The sequence below is a fragment of the Ambystoma mexicanum genome, chromosome 9 (assembly GCF_040938575.1).
Source record: "Ambystoma mexicanum isolate Mex_15411 chromosome 9, UKY_AmexF1_1, whole genome shotgun sequence".
NCBI lineage: Eukaryota > Metazoa > Chordata > Amphibia > Caudata > Ambystomatidae > Ambystoma > Ambystoma mexicanum.
The window spans coordinates 797,159,774-797,176,618 of NC_090931.1; positions in this window are offsets into that span (position 1 = coordinate 797,159,774).

Below are 16,845 nucleotides of genomic sequence, written 5' to 3' on the forward strand. Positions count from 1 at the left end.
CGTAAAACTCTTCTCGTCACGTGAGAAGCTAAAGTGATTGAAATCCATTGTTCTGCTATTCTAAGACTGTTATTGCTTGAAGGAGTGGTTGCATGTCCCTATTTAAGGATAGGGTACGCTGTGGGACCATTACCGAATACATAACATTGACAATACAAGAGTTACAATCTTTAATTCGTGAAAACTACATCAGATAATGGTTGCATGTGCCTAATTATAATTCCCAAAGGAGGCCTGAATTCTATCCTTTACTTTCACACGGGAATACAATTACATACCAAACTTTAAACCCTGAAAACTATATCAAAAAATGGTAGTGTGTGCCTAATTCTGAATTTCAAAGAAAGACTGAATCCTATTCTTTATTCGAACACAGCATACCTTTCATTTTAAGAAGTTAAAGTGTTTAACAATTGAAGAAGACACACATTGCCCAAGCCAAGAGTCTCCCCATATTTACACTGAAACCAACCTTTGCCAGAGTTAAGAAGCAATACAACTGTACTCTGAAGTGGATAACAGTGTATTGGCCTATAATACAAGTGTGCACGTATTACCTGAAGCTAAGAGAGTGCCACCAAGGCTTCAGAGTAATTGATTGGGCTGATCACTGGCAGAAGAGTGCAGATAAAGGTGGGGAAGGGAGACTGGCTGCTTGTAAAGATTACTTTGAAGTTGACACAACCTGTAGTGCCTGAGTCTGTGGAAGACCGAGAGAAGGGAGCCTTTAAGCAAACTCAGTTGTTATTGTTGTGGCAGTCGGACAAGAGAGGCCTAGTGAAGAAAGTTATTCAAAGGAAGAGTGTCTTGCCTATTTGAAGTTGTTGAAGTACTTTGAAGTATATCTTGTCAAAGCCTGTTTAAAAGTACTGAAGCTTTGTATTAATCCAAAGTACTCTAGCAATGGTGGTGTCAGTGGATGCAGAATTGTAGTAGTCCAAGTCAAGAGGAGTACTGTGAGACAAAGGTGACTGTTCTCATAGTAAATGAAGTACAAGTGCAGTTGTTAAAAGGTGGATCTCATGGACGTATATTCAATATCTACTACTCCTTGGGCAGCGCTGACTGCTGGATTCTCTGTTGATGTTTTGTTGTGGCCTAGTGGCCTCAGAATCCCTCCAACAGTTTTCTGGAAGTTATCTGCCTGTGTACAGTCCAACCAAAGTGAGAGAGACACTTGCTTACAATACTTTCAGGGCATTCTCTCCACAAGACTTTGGCAGCTATCTCTGTATTACTTCTTCCAGGTCTTCACTACATCCCATGACTTCACCACATTGGCAGAGAGTCAGAGGGCCTGTATTGTGGTGTGCTTTCCATTTTCTCTGTCTTTCCTGCATACATGTATGATGTAGTGAGTGTTCTGTGATTGGAATGCAGCTGAATGTTCAATGTGTGACATCTGGTGAGAGGCTGGCGTGGAATGAGTGTGTGCTGCTGATGTTCCATTTGTTTCCCATACTAATACTTAACTGCTGGAGAGTATCCTGTTCCTGTAACCGGAGCTGCAACAATAAAGTCTTCATTTTGTACCTGAAGATCCTGGTGCTTTCTTGAAGGACCCACATTAACATTGGAAACTAGACAAACCTAATGCTGCCTGTTGCTGTGCTGGGGGGGACAATCAGTGACATCCACCACCCCAGAGAAGACGATTCTGTTCCTCCTGAATGTCCTGTGTTAGCACTCGTACCTCCCAGTGCAGTTACCACCCTGCTGCCAGTGGCTGTCTGCAGCTGTCGCCACTGCTACAGATATGTGCCTAACATTGGTTCTATCTTAATCTGTCCTGTTCCCCTTCTGGATCTCTTCTGTGCCCTTACTTGTTCAAGGACCTTTTAACTGAGTGTATTGCAAGACCTTTAAAAAAGAAGTCAGTTACACATGTGAGACCCTTGCCATTCTCTGAGGGGGTGTTCAGCGGGCCATACCTCTGTCTGTTGGGATGGTGGATGACTGAGAGGTACATTACAGTAGGAGCAGAAAAGATTGTGCCGAGCAAGCGTGTGTGCACATCTCAAACCACTACACATTCCGGGAGCTACGCACGCTCACTGACTGGTGAGAAAAGTATCACATCAGCTAGGATTGGCACACACGCTTCCTGTCTGTTTCAGAAAGTTTATGGGCCGGTGATGTGCACATACTGTGTGGGTCCACACGCAGGACTGGAACATCCCTGCATAGCCATTAGAAAAGTCCCCTGTCCATAGTTAATCCTCAGTCGGATTTCTTGAATGTATGTGTGTAGGTGATTTATATGGCACAAACCTAGCTAGAAAGAAATAGAGCACTGTACAATAAAGGGAGTGGAACATAATATTTGCGGAGGGAGCTGAGGGGTTGTCTTGTCAGTCTATTGTCCTCATTTGTCTGTGAAGTATTCCTTGAAAAGCAGGGTGTTCATATATTTCCTGAATCGCAAGACTGAGCTAGCCAGCCTGATTTTAGCAGGAAGATTATTGCAGAGCTTAGTAGCAAAGCAGAACAAGGGTTGTATTCTGGTCTTGTTCTTGCTTCTTGGATTCCAGTCTGGTGATATCTTGACTCCTCCTTGTGAATTAACCTATTGAAATGTTGATCTTGTCAGAAACCTTTGATTGCATCTTGGATATTAGAGCTTTGTAGGGGGTGCCAGCAATCTTCAAGGTAATGTGAGCTTGGAGGTGTAACCAATGTAGGCCCTTGGGAGTGGTGGAAATGTGCTCACATTTCTTCAGCCCTGAGATGAGGCATGCTGCAGCATGTTGGGCAGCATTCAGGGGGGGCCAGATTAGTGATTGGGATACCTGCCAGGAGGGCATTGCCACCATCCAGGTTGAAGAGCACCAGGGCCTCGACGATCAATCTGAAGTCTCAGGTGGCCACTGGGGGTTTCATTTCACACAGGAGTGAGAGCTGGCAGCATGCTGTTTGTGTATTCTTGGTGATGTGTGCTTTGAAGGAGTGGTCGTAATCGATGATGAAGCCAAGTGATTTTGAAGTAAGGGCAAGTTGTGGGGAGGATCGACCAAGATCCATTTGTGTCAGCCAATTTTATTACTTGAATGCATTCAGCGGTACCCCCAAGGAAGATGAACTCTTTTTTTGAAGGGTTGTGCTTCAGGAAGGTACTTGACATCTGGGCTTAAATAATGGAGGGATAGTGTTTCAACTAGTGAATGTCATTGGGGCAGTTGACCTCCAGGTAAAGCTGTGCATCATAGGCATACTGGTGGATTTTGATGTTGAATTTGGTCAAGGACCCACCCAATGATTCCATGTAGAGGTTGAAGATGACACGTGAGAGGATGGGGTCCTGTGGAACTCTGAAGCACACTGGGCATTGTTGGACTCTGCAGGTGCCCATTTGGACAGGCAGACATCTGTTGGTGAGGTAGGTGTGAAACTATCGAAGAACTATGACGTTGCTTCCCATGTGGGACAATAAGGTGTTGAATAATGCTTTGTGGTTGACCATGTGAAATGTGGAAGAGAGTTTAAGCAGGACCAGGAAGCATGAGTTGCTTTTGTCCATGATGCTTGTGTCCAGGATGGGGAGTGGCTACTCGATTATGATTATCTTGATGGTAGTGGTCTCTGTGCTGTATCTTAGTCAGAAGCAGGGCTGCTATTCCTGAAGTAGGCTGTCTTGGCCAATCTTTTCATATAGTTCGAGTGTGATGTTCTTCTCAATGATCTTGCCTATCAAAGGTAGATGGGGTGGTAGTTTGCATAGCTATCCGGGTCGAGGGTGGGCTTGGTTAGTCGAGGTAGCCTCTGGATAGTTTTCAGGGGATCAGGGAAGATGCCTTGCTTGAGTGAGGTGTTGCTTGTGTGGTTAAGAGGAGGGACAGCCTTTCCTGCGATGTTCTTTAGGATGGTGGCTGGGATGACATTGTCCTCGTAGGAGGTGGCATTGAGTGATGCAAAATTATCTATCAGTTTTCCCACTGTTAGGGTCTCGAATTCTGACCATATTGGGACATGGCGTTGTGATATGTTACATGTGTCTATGGTAGATAGGGTGTCGCCAATGTGGCAACAGATATTGTTAGTTTTGAATATGAAGAACATGTTGATTGCATTGCATCTCTCCATGGATTGGGGTACTGCAGGGGCAATGATGTAAGGACTTGAAGATACTTCTGCTAGAAGTAACATGTTTTGGCTGAGGTGATGATGGTTCTGCAGGATCAGGTAGGCTTTTGAAGGTGGTGCCACCTTCTTGTAGTTACTTACAGATGGCATGTTCACTGTCAGTGAGTTCTTGTGTATACCAGGGTGCGTCTGGCTTGGTTTTGATGGTTCAGTGGTGTATGGATGTTGGTGGAGCCAGTTAGAGTGCAGTTGAGCTGGCTGAGAAGGCTGCTGATGCAGGATGAAGGAGCGTGGAAGCCGGGTTAATCAGGTTTTCTTATTAGGCTTCCTAGGGGAAGATTTTGAACAAATATCAAGGTGTTTTGTCTCGATGGGAGGATCATGAGTTATTGAGCTTGATAGGTAGGGCTGCGTGGTCAGTCAGGTTTTATAGGTGGGAGGCGGTTGATGTCGGTGCACAGCCTTGCTTGGGAAGGAGGAGACTAGTCAAACATTTCAGGCCAGTGCATGTCTCTGCTTCCAAGAAGCCCTGCTGCTGGCATGCATGATTTCTTCTTGTCTGGTGGTCCTAGTGAGGTGTGCAGACAAAGGGTTGGCACAAAATTCAATTAGAAGCCAGGCAGGAGAAAATCAGGTACTCTTATAAGTCACAGTCCCCATGAGATTACAGTATACTTTCTCAGAGGAAGGCTTACAAGCTGGTGGAAATGCTGCATTCTAAGGACTAGCATGCATTTGTATAAATCTGACATTTTGACAGCATGTGTGGCTGCCTGTTTTGGCAGCAATATTGATATGTCACAGGGACTACCTTAAATGTGATGTGGGATCTTTGTGCTTAATAACTGAAATGTCTGTATCTCTATGTGTGGCCTCTCTGTTAGAACAGGGTTGAGTTATTGTGTTTTGCTTGCTTTGGCTAATGCTTTCCTCCAATGGTTACAACCCCCTGGAAGCTGTGAGGCACTGGGCTATTGATCTTGTTAGTATGGCACAAGAGTTAATTATGTCTATTTCAACCTACGTACTGCCTTGTGTGTTGACTGCATTGAGGTCGTACATGTTACATGGCCAGTTTGTTTGACCTTTGCTTCACTGGGCCCATCCATTTTATTTTATTTATTGAGCATTTATTAGGCGCCTATAAAACCAAATGGTGTTTCCAGGCGCTGCAAGACAAAAAGGGCAGGGAACATGGGAGTAAAATAGCAGTGGCAAAACAGTACAGACAGTTTCCAAAAGACAAGACAAGTGGGGAGGGAGCAAGGGGGCAAAATAACAGTGCCAAAGACAGTAAACGTACAATTGTGGTCCTACTAGGCCTTTTGACATTCGGACATGCAAGTGCTCTGAAGAGAAGTGCAGGAGATACAGAAGGGATGGTGGGGGGGCAAGGTATGGCAAGTGCTGGTGGGGGCCCATGAGGTAAGTGCAAGGGGAGCCAGGGTGTAGGCCAATGGCAAGTGCTAGGGCAGTCCCGTGAGTGGGATGCACAGCCGCCAGGCTGGGGGCCCATGGTCTAGAAAACCGTCGACCAAGCACTGGGGTAGCACATTATCAATGTTTTAAGTTATGGATAGTTGACTTGCTAGCTAGAATGATTCAATGTGTGCTCTTTGCCCAGAGCTACCCATGTTGCCTCTCCCTTTCTTAATGATGACTGTGTTTGACAATATTTGAATTCACTTGCAATCCTGAGGGAGCTACCTCTGGGTTACTGGGTCACATGGGTTGCATGCATGGTCCTGCTTGCACCTTATCTGCTGCATGTGCACTCCTTGTTATATTTAAGAATGTCCCAACCCCAGGTCTTGGTGTTTCCTGTTGTGTGTCTTTGTGTGTGCTTCCTGTCCACTGGTAAGTGTTCTAGGCAGTGAGTGACAGTGCTTGAAGATTGTTTCACTACGAGCGGTTGACTTGGTTTGGTGAGGCATCCTTTGGCCCATCAATCTTCTTGAGTGCGTCATCCTCAGTGCGCCTTACTTATTTGTGTTTGTGTGTGGTGGGGTATTCCTTCTTTAACACATATAACCCAATGCTACTCCTTTACAAGACTACCATCCATACCCCATATATTACCAAACCGATTATATATATATATATATATATATATACGGTCAATTGTGAAAAGGTCAATTGTGACCCTTTAAAATTGGTCAATTGTTCTTTCGAACAATTGTAAACAAACAATGTGGGTAATACCCTCTTCCCGCCCACTGCGTGGCAGCACAGCACCCGCAGGTAGGGAGTCCTCCTCTTCTGGGGGGGTCGCATGACCTGAGCAGGGAGCATGGGGACATTCTGCCTGAGGAAAATGTTATGCAGCATGGTACAGGCAGGAACAATGTGTCCGACCTTCTATGGCCTGTACATCAAGGCTCCTCCGGTGTAGACACCGGAAACGACCCTTCAACAGGCCAAAGGTCCACTCGATGTACAGCTTGGTCCAGATGTGTGCCTCGTTAGGCCACCTACTGTGGCGTACGTGGATTCCGCACAGGTGTCACCAGTCATGGTAGCTGAGGGTATCCAGAGTCACCTCCAAGGGCAAAGATCATTGGTGTCAGTCACAGTGCTTTGTGGATGTATTGCATTTTCCAACGGCATATTGATAGACTCTCTGTGCATGCATTTTACTTGAATTGCCGTACAACATGATTTACCACCACAGTACTTGAATGTGGAGTAATTCACTATGGAGGAACATATGTATTGTCATGTTACACCATGTCCATAGCCAGCACTCAGCACTTTCAGGTCTATGATGGGCATGGCAGAATGCATGTTGTCTGTTTTGGGCATGTGCTCGCATGCATGTGCCCTGATGGGTGATTAATTGTACTTGTGTAGGTTTGTGGTGTCTGCGTCTACTTCATAATGTCTTCACAAACATGGTTACCAGAGTACATGTCATTCTTTTCTGCCAGTGTTGCATTGTCTTTGCGCAATGCTGCACTGTGTCATTCCAAAGGTTAGGGATATATTATATTGAATTATGATTTGTGCGTGTGTGTGTGTGTGGCTTGCCTGTTGGAGCAATATGCATTGGTGACTTACTACTGCATTGTCAAGCATGTCCTAGCCCTGTGGGTTGTTGGCTGTCATGTGCGCGGTGGGAGGGCAGGTCCTGCATGTATTGGACCTTGACTGGGCATGCATTGTTCAGTTGTGGTAATGCCCCCCCTCCCTTCACATGGTATTTCACTGGTGCTGCGAGTTCAGTTTGTGGGATGGCACTTGTACTCACCCAATATCCATGCCCATTGCCCTCTGTGCCTCTCCATGTATCCAGGGTGTGTGCTGTTCGCAGGACCATGGCATCATGTGTGGAACCAGGGAAGCGCGCACAGCAGTGTTTGATGTGGAGTTCAGGATCGCAGTTTACCTGGACATTCAGGGAGTGATACTGCTTCCTGTTGCGGTCTACCTCTATAGATGCTGGGGGACCACCAATGCCACATGGGTGCAGTCTAGGGCGGCAATCACGTTGGGCAGGTGGGCTGCTGCGTGCATACATACCTTTGCAGCATTTATCTGTGCCGGCGGTGGGCAGGGAGATGTTCTGGGAAGCATGGCACAGGAGTGCATCATGCATCTGCACAAGCACATGTGATGACGTGGGCTGGGGCGTGCTGTGCAGCATGTCCAGTGTGCTGGTAGGTGCCAGTGTAAAGGAAATGTAAGACCAACATGAGCTTCGGCAGCAGGGGTGAGGCAGTTTTGATACTTGATCCTGCTCTGTTTTTCAACATGGATCAGGATGAGTTGCTCAACGATGGTCTCCCTGTTGAGCCGGTACATGGTAATCAGGTCGGTGTCAGTTAATGTCAAGTGTGTGGGCCTGACCTGGGGTATGGGCGCTCGCCTTTCAAGGCGCCTTCTCCTCCTCCTCTCTGTGCCCTGTGCTGCTGTTCCTGCCTCTGCAGCTCAATGTGGAGTAGGAGGAGTTGCTTGTCCCAGTTTGCAAACAGCTAGTGGCAGCATGGGGTTGGTAAGTGTATTAGGGTCAGGTGCAGGCCTTTTGTACTCTTTCAGGATGGATTGAGTGCAGCTGTCACATGTTTTCCATTACCTGTATGCATCATATCCAGGTGGAGGTAGGTGCTCTGTGTTTTGGGCTGAATTATCACCCTTTTTAGGCAATATTTCAGTGGTATTTCAACTTGTAATGCAGCAGAAATACCGTTTTGGATCTCAGCAGAAATGCCAACAGAATTAGCCCCTGCGCTAATTCTGCTAGATGTTGGTGGTAATTCCGTCAGCGCTAATTCCGCCGGGGTTAATTCTGCCAGTGGAATTAGCGCTGACTCCTTATTTGGCGGTATGGTAAAAGTGGCAGTAATTCTGTTACCGCCACTTTTACCATATACTACCAAACTCATAATGAGGCCCACAGTCTCCTGTGGCATCTCTGTCTGTCCACATCTGTAGAATCCTTGATTTCTGCAAGTGTGTAGAGGTGCCCAACCAGTTTCTGATTTGTCATCTCCATTGCTCGAACTGTGCCCAAATGCCTCTTGGTATTTTATTCTCTGTTGGAGTTTTGGTTTCAAACAACCCAGATGGTGGGGTTTGGGCACCCCAATTGGATTTATAGTGCACCTTGATGGGGGTGGCAAGACTGTGGTATGCCACTCCTTTCACCCCTGGGAGGCACATCAGGTAGAGGACAGACCAACTTGGTCCCTTGCGTCTCATCCGGCTTGTGTATCATAGATGCCAAGATTCTGAAGCATCTGGGAGGGAGATTTAGTCAAGGAAAGCGAGAGAAATAAATGTTCCCATAGGCTTGCATTGGGGTTAGAATTATTTTAGGTGGGAGAAAGGCAAAAATAGCATATCCCTCTATTGGAGACTCCTGCGAGTTGCGGGAGACTTGCTATGTTTGGTGTATTAGAATGGGGAGTTCTTCCAACTTGTCAGAGAACCTGCCCTACTGTACTCTGGCCTAAGAGCATCCAGGTGTGTCTCCCTATGTAACTCCTTGCACACCCATTGGGAATGGCTTGCAGTTTTGGTATGGGACTTGGGGGCCGGCAATCCTTCCCCATGGGCAGTCCCATTGCTGCCTGCGCTGTGTGGACTCCCTTAGCCTAACAGGTCTCTGGTGTATGTATTTGGGACCTTGTAAAATGATTGGCTAACTGCTCTTGAATCTTTGCTTGGGTCAGATCCTGCCCCTTCCCCCGGTGGTTCTGGGGCACAAGCTGATAAATGTTTCTACTGCTAAACGGGGCCGTTTCTAGACAACTTGGTGTACAGGGCGAAACACTAGAATGTGCCCCCCTGACTGGCATACATCACTCCCCAACTACACATATGTATAATGCGACAAAACCCTCCTCCAATATCAATACAACATTACTAAACATTGTAATTCAAGTACTTTACAGAACAAATCTAGTGTGAAAACACAGCTGTTGCTGCCCATCTTTAGGGAAGTATATCTTTAGACAGGAACAGATAACCTACAAGAGAAACCCAATAAAGAGGGCAAAATGTACAGAAAGGATTGCACTTCTTAGAAATGTTAGCCTGACCAGTAATAAGCTGATGAAGCGTTTTAAACCAAACACTATCCCCTGACCATTGAGCAGGCCTCAGGGGTTATTTCTGCAAAAAAGAGCAGGCCCATGCTTTATCTAACAGAGCTGGCATTAGCATCTCTTATTAGTGCTGGCCTGCAGCTAGTGAAAATCATGGTGTGGCAGTGTAGAAAGGGCGTTTGGCCTAGAGGATTTACAATTGAGGAAACTTCTTTGCTTTATGTGTTTAAGTGTGGGCACAGTATGGCATGCTCGTCAGAGTCATATACACAAAACATTCCAGTGTGCTCCTGAATGGACATTGGGCACATCAGACAAAAACAGGTATATGTGCTGTTACATAAGGGAGCACCACATAGACACCATTAACCAACTGGGTGGTGACTTGTGCAGTGCACAAATAATTGCTGCAAACATATCACTGCATTGATTTGCCATTGGCCACTGAATGGTGACAGACAAAGGTGACAGATTAAATTGACCCTCTTGAAAGGCTGTCAGTACAACAAATGAGGGGCACAGAGTGTGCAACTCCAGAGCACCTCACATGCTGCATTTGGAATATGCATTCCTTTGTTTGCATATTCCAACGCATCGCAGTCATCCACAAGTCGGCAGAGAGCAGCCAGCCGCACATTGCAGAGGAGCCCTCACTGCCCGGGACAGCAGGCTGCTTAATCTGTTGTCCAGTACCCCGACACCCCCCACCTCTCCCACCCCTTTCGGGGGACGCAACGCAGCCCTGCCCCCACACCCACCAATTTACACTTGGTGCCACTAATCCAGGGGATATCCCTCTAACCTCCACCACTTCCTCAACCCGGCCCGCTCAATGCCGTTTTTTCCCCTTCCAGACCTTGTCCTGCTCCCCATTCACCACTTGCATTTCTTCCCCCTTCCAGGTGCCTGGCCAAGCCTGTCCTGTCCCCTATCGCGGACCATCCAGTCCAGAAAGGATGTGTCACACTAACTTTTTCAGCAATGGATGGCGTGCCTCCTTCAGGTCCTCCCCTCCAGTGCACTGCCTTCTGGAAGGATGAGCCCAGACAGACATTAACAATGCACTCACATTCCCATTATTTAGGGAAAATAAGTCATACTGCTGCTGTGCCATATAACCTTATAATTACGTTTATCACAAGAATGTAAATGCAGAGTGAAGGGCTAAAAGTATCAGCAATACCCCACGTTCTCTTCCACTGTTTGCATCCATAAATTATGTGGAAAACACACGCTGGGAGTGTGGGCGAGAGGGACTGTCAAGCTGATTGGCCCGAGAGGACCGCGTACCTGTAGTCTTGGTGGTTGGTCTCGCAGAGGTCGCCAGTCTGGAGTCCAGGAACCGATGAGATAGCGGCACGAGGAATCAGCCTCTCCACCACCCAAAAGAGGAACTGGGTGAAGGAAGGACCAACCCCCAATGTCACGAAGGCACTCTCCCAGGTAAGCGTGACAAGAGGATGTAGGCTCAGATGGATGGAACCATAGTCCAGGTTGAGCTTGTAGTCAAGACCATGAATCTTCCAAGAACCTCAGTGCAGCGACAGTTGATAGATAGACCAGTGTAGCAGAAAGGTATTTGCAGTAGGCAAAAGAAGCTTGGCTGGTGCAGATGGTTCCAATGGTACACAGGATGAGATTCGGAGTCAGGCAAGACAGGAAAGAGTGAGGACAGTTGGAACTAGCAATCTGGCCAATTAGAGAACTGTAGGAACGTGCCCAAGATGGAACAGGGGGAACGCAGGCTAGTGTGGGATAAGTCCCATCTACTCAATGATGACTCAGGACAGAACTCCGGAATGGGCTGAGGGAAGACTGACCCAGGGCAGAACCCAGGTAGTAGCTGGAGGCTGGCTGGCCCAGGGCCGGACCCAGGTGATGATTGGAGGCAGGCAGGTCCAGGACAGGACCCGGGTAAGGACTGGAGTCAGGCTGGCCCAGGGCAGGCCACAGGTAGGACTGGAGGCAGGCAGGCCCAGGACAGGCCACAGGTAAGGACTGGAGGCAGGCAGGCCCAGGACAGGCCACAGGTAAGGCTGGAGGTAGGCAGGCCCAGGACAGGCCACAGGTAAGGCTGGAGGTAGGCAGGCCCAGGACAGGCCACAGGTAAGGCTGGAGGTAGGCAGGCCCAGGACAGGCCACAGGTAAGGCTGGAGGCAGGCAGGCCCAGGACAGACCACAGGTAAGGCTGAAGGCAGGCAGGCCTAGGACAGGCCACAGGTAAGGCTGAAGGCAGGCAGGCCCAGGACAGGCCACAGGTAAGGCTGGGCAGGAACAACGAGGTGAGCAAAGCGAACCGCGTTGAGACGCGGCCCGCTTTGACTCGCGGCCTCTTTTATGGGCCGCCGGCGCCCGAGAGGCCTGGAATGCAAACCGTTCCGTTTCCGGGCGCCGGCGAACCCAGAGCGAGGCTTGGGAGGCAAGCCCCTACGGCGCATGCGCGGAACCGAGAGAGAGGGCCTCCGCGCATGCGCCGAAGGCCGCCGGCCCCGTAACCCGTCGCTCCCCTCCCGGCGAGTCCCCAGACACGAACGCGCGGGTAGACTCGCCAGGAGGAAATGGGAGCGGCAGACCCCAGTCTCCCGCGTGACATGACACTATGCCCCCTCCCAGGAAGACCCGGGGCCCCAGGTTTCCAGGGAAACCGTACGTAGAACTCACGTATCAGCCGGGGAGCATGCACGTGCTGGCGCGGTTCCCAGGTACGATCACAGGCTGGGTACCCCTTCCAGTCAACCAAATAGTGGAGCACCCCTCTACGGTACCGGGCATCACAGATCTCGTGTACCTCAAACTCAGGGACGCCCTGTACCTAAACAGAGGCCGGACGAGGAGAGGTGCGGCCGTAATCATCGACCACATAGGGCTTTAACAGGGACACGTGAAAAACGGGATGTACACGCCAGGAAGAGGGTAGGCAAAGACGGAAGGCTACAGAGGACAACCGTTTGGTGATAACAAAGGGACCCAGATATCGAGGGGCCAGTTTGACGGGCAGATTGCGGAGAGGCAGGTTCTTTGAGGACAACCACACCTTGTCGCCCTCCTGGAAATTAGGTTCTGCACTCCTCTTCCTGTCTGCCTGTCTCTTCATCCGATCCTTGGCTTCACTTAAGATCTTGCGTGCAAGTTCTTGCTGTTCCCGGATGTGTAAGACCAGACCATCAGCAGAGGGAACAGTACTAGATGGAACTGGTTGAAAAGGCATTAATCGAGGATGTAGACCAGTGGAACAGAAAAATGGGCTGACTCCAATGGAAGCATGAACAGTGTTGTTGTAGGATACTTCGGCCAGATCTAACCCACCTTTCCAATTAGACTGTGTGGCATTGGCAAAACAGCGGAGGTACCCCTCCAAAGTCTGATTGGTCCTTTCGGTTAGCCCATTTGTCTGTGGGTGGTAGCCTGAGCTTAGAGCTCGATGTATTCCCAGATGACCACACACCTGTCTCCAAAATGATGAAAGGAACTGGGTACCTCTATCCGATATGATTTTCTCCGGTAGGCCGTGCAACCGGTAGATGTCGTGCAGAAACGCTGAAGCCATTTGAGTAGCTGTAGGGATTTTCTGGAATGGGATGAAATGGGCCAGTTTGGTGAAGCTGTCCACAACCACCATTATACAGGTGTACCCTTCAGATGGAGGCAAATCCACAATGAAATCGGTGGCGATGGTATGCCATGGATAGGGAGCCACTTCGGTGGGCATTAACAAACCCAATGGTCGTCTTCTGGGAACCTTGCACTGGGCACAAATTGGACAGCTGTCGATGTACTTCTGGACCTCGGTCGCCCAACCAGGCCACCAGAACTGTCGGGATATCAACTCTCGAGTGGCTCTGACCCCGCGATGTCCTCCTATGGGTGAATCATGGGATCCATGTAGAATGCCCCTTCTAATGGCTCCTCTAGGTATGTAGAGTCTTCTCTGAAAAAACAACAGTCCATCTCGTTCTGAAACCAATTGCCGACTAAGAAGGGACGTTCTTTCTGGATCCGACCGAGTGGCTTCCGCGATGGACTTAAGGTGAGAGGACAAGGCCAGCAGAAAATGGCGAGGAGAAATCAGTGGCAGTTCAGGACAAGGCGTTCCATCTACGTTTTCCAGGGACCTGGAAAGCGCATCCGCCTTTGTATTGGAGGTTCCCGGGATATAAGTAACATGGAACTCAAACGGAGAGAAGAAGAAGGCCCACCGGGCTTGACGAGGAGTCCGACATTGCAGAGAGCGAAGATATTGCAGATTGCGATGGTCTGTCCGCACCTCCACAGAAAAGCGTGCTCCGAGGAGAAAATGTCTCCATTCCTCGAATGCGGTCTTGATGGCCAACAGTTCCCTTTCAATCACCGCGTAGTTTCGTTCGCTGGGACTCAACTTGCGAGAATAATAGGCCACTGGATGTTCTACTAACGTGGTTGGATCTTTCTGAAGAAGGACTGCTCCTACCGCAAAGCTGGAAGCATCGGCCTCCACTATGTAAGGCAACTCTTCCTGGGGATGGCGCAGGATCGGGGCAGCCATAAAGGCCGACTTCAATACGTCGAAAGCCCGGGAAGCCACGAGATCCCATTCGAACGTGATCTTGCTGCTGGTTAGCCTGGTGAGGGGCGCCGAGATCTGTGAGAACTGTGGGATAAAGCGCCTGTAAAAGTTTGCGAATCCCAGAAAGCGTTGGAGAGCCTTGATATCGTGTGGATGTCTCCATTCTTGTATGGCTCGCACCTTCTTGGGATCCATCCCAATGCCTTCTTGATTGATAACAAATCCCAAGAACTCAATGCTGGGTTGGTGAAAGCTACATTTCTCCGCTTTGGCGAACAGGTTATTGACGGACAGCCGATGAAGGACCTCACGAACGTGTTCCACATGCTCGTCTAAGGATTTAGAGAATATCAATATGTCGTCCAGATAAACCCAAACGGATAATCCTAACAGATCACCAAAAATGTAGTCCATGAATCGTTGAAAAACAGCGGGTGCATTACATAGGCCGAAAGGCATAACCCTGTATTCAAAATGCCCAAAGGATGTCTTGAAAGCTGTCTTCCACTCGTCCCCACTCCTGATGCGCACCAAATGATAAGCTCCGCGGAGGTCCAATTTGGAGAAGATTCGCGCAGTATGCAGGGTTTCAAGGATACTGCGAATTAAGGGTAAAGGATACCGGTCCTTGGCTGTTATGTCATTCAACTGCCGGTAGTCGACACAGGGTCTCAATGTACCTTCTTTTTTCTTTACAAAAAACAGGGGGAATCCTGCAGGTGATTTTGACGGCACAATGTACCCCTTTTCTAGACTCTCCGACAAATACTCCTGAAGAACTAGCTTCTCGTCACGTGTCAAAGCATATAATTTCCCATGGGGAATAACGTGGTCCGGTAGCAGGTCAATGGAGCAATCAAAAGAACGGTGTGGAGGAAGGGGTATGTTGCCGGGTTCAGAAAACACCTGTTTGAATTCGGAATATTCCTGTGGGACCAGAGACGTGGAACATAGATGAACCCCATTGCTGTCCGTTACTAGAGAAGTCGAGACGGTCCTGGTGGGAACCGGTAGCTTGCATTCTTGGGCACACCTTTCAGATGAAAAGGTCAAGGTCTGGGTTCTCCAGTCTATCAACGGATTGTGGTGTTGCAACCAAGGTAATCCCAAGACCATCTTGTAGTTTGGTGACTTAATAACATCAAAGGCTAGTTCCTCGTAATGATCAGCAATCAGAAGGGCCAGTCCAACTGTGAACTGACTAACGGGTCCAGAAGACAAGGGAGTACCATCAATAAGCTCCACCGACAGGGGCGTGTGTCTGGAAACGAGTGGTATCTTATGTCTGGTGACGAACGTTTCGTCGATGTAATTGCCGGAAGCCCCACAGTCCAGTAGACCGGATACTTCCAGGTTCTTGTCTGGCAGTTTAATTCGGACTTTCAGGGTCTGTAGCACCGCTGGTTGCATGGGCAGACGAATAGAACAAATAACAGAAGGGTCTGAGGAAGGAATGGGACCTGTCGTTGCCCTTCCTGTATACGACAGGTCTCCTAGTTTCCCGACTTCTTCTTCTGCGGACGCAAAGGACACGTACCCAAATAATGTCCAGCTGCTCCACAGTAAAGACACAAACGCAAAGACCTCCTTCGTTTCTTCTCTTCTTCCGTCAAAGGTCCCCTCATGGCTCCTACTTGCATGGGCTCAGGTCCGGACTCGGTCGACCCGAACGAACCAGCGGGTGTGTTGGTTGTCCGGGGACCGCTTCTGTCAAGCCGACGTCTCTCAGCCTTTCGTTCGGCTAGCCTTTGGTCAATACGGAGTACTTGATCAATCAAGAGTTGAAGGCTCTCTGGTTCAGGGATGTGAAGTAACTCATCCTTGTACTCCTCTCTCAGGCCTTGACGAAACAGTGTCTTCTGTGTAATTTCGGGCCACTGGGAGTCGGTAGCCAAAAGTCGGAAACGGCTGATGTAGGTGATGACGTCATTGCTTCCCTGTTTGTAGTCCATCAATTGATTCTGTGCAACGGAGGCCAGGTTCGGCGTCTGAAATACCTCAAGAAAGGCCTTTTCAAAGGCAGCAAAGTCATTCAAAATAGGACTGTTCGTAACCACAAACGGAGTTGCCCAAGCTAATGCGTTCCCAGTTAGGTTCCCCAAGATGTAACCAATCTTGGCCCTATCGTTGTTGAAGTAGGTAGACCGGAAGAGAAAGTGTATCCTGCAGTGGTTACAAAACTCTGCCACCCGTCTAGGGTCTCCGTCGAATTTGATGGGTGTTGTATGAGCCAATGATCCTTCTACTTGAGAGGTACTAGGTGCTCCTTGCGTTATCATTTGTCGTAATGTTTGATTCTCCTGACGCAGGGCGGTCATCTCGGCCCTGAGCGCTAGCAACTCGTTCCTCATGTCCTGCGATTCATCCATCTCTGAATCAGGAGGAAGGCGTCTCAATCTGTCAAGCTGATTGGCCCGAGAGGACCGCGTACCTGTAGTCTTGGTGGTTGGTCTCGCAGAGGTCGCCAGTCTGGAGTCCAGGAACCGATGAGATAGCGGCACGAGGAATCAGCCTCTCCACCACCCAAAAGAGGAACTGGGTGAAGGAAGGCACTCTCCCAGGTAAGCGTGACAAGAGGATGTAGGCTCAGATGGATGGAACCATAGTCCAGGTTGAGCTTGTAGTCAAGACCATGAATCTTCCAAGAACCTCAGTGCAGCGACAGTTGATAGATAG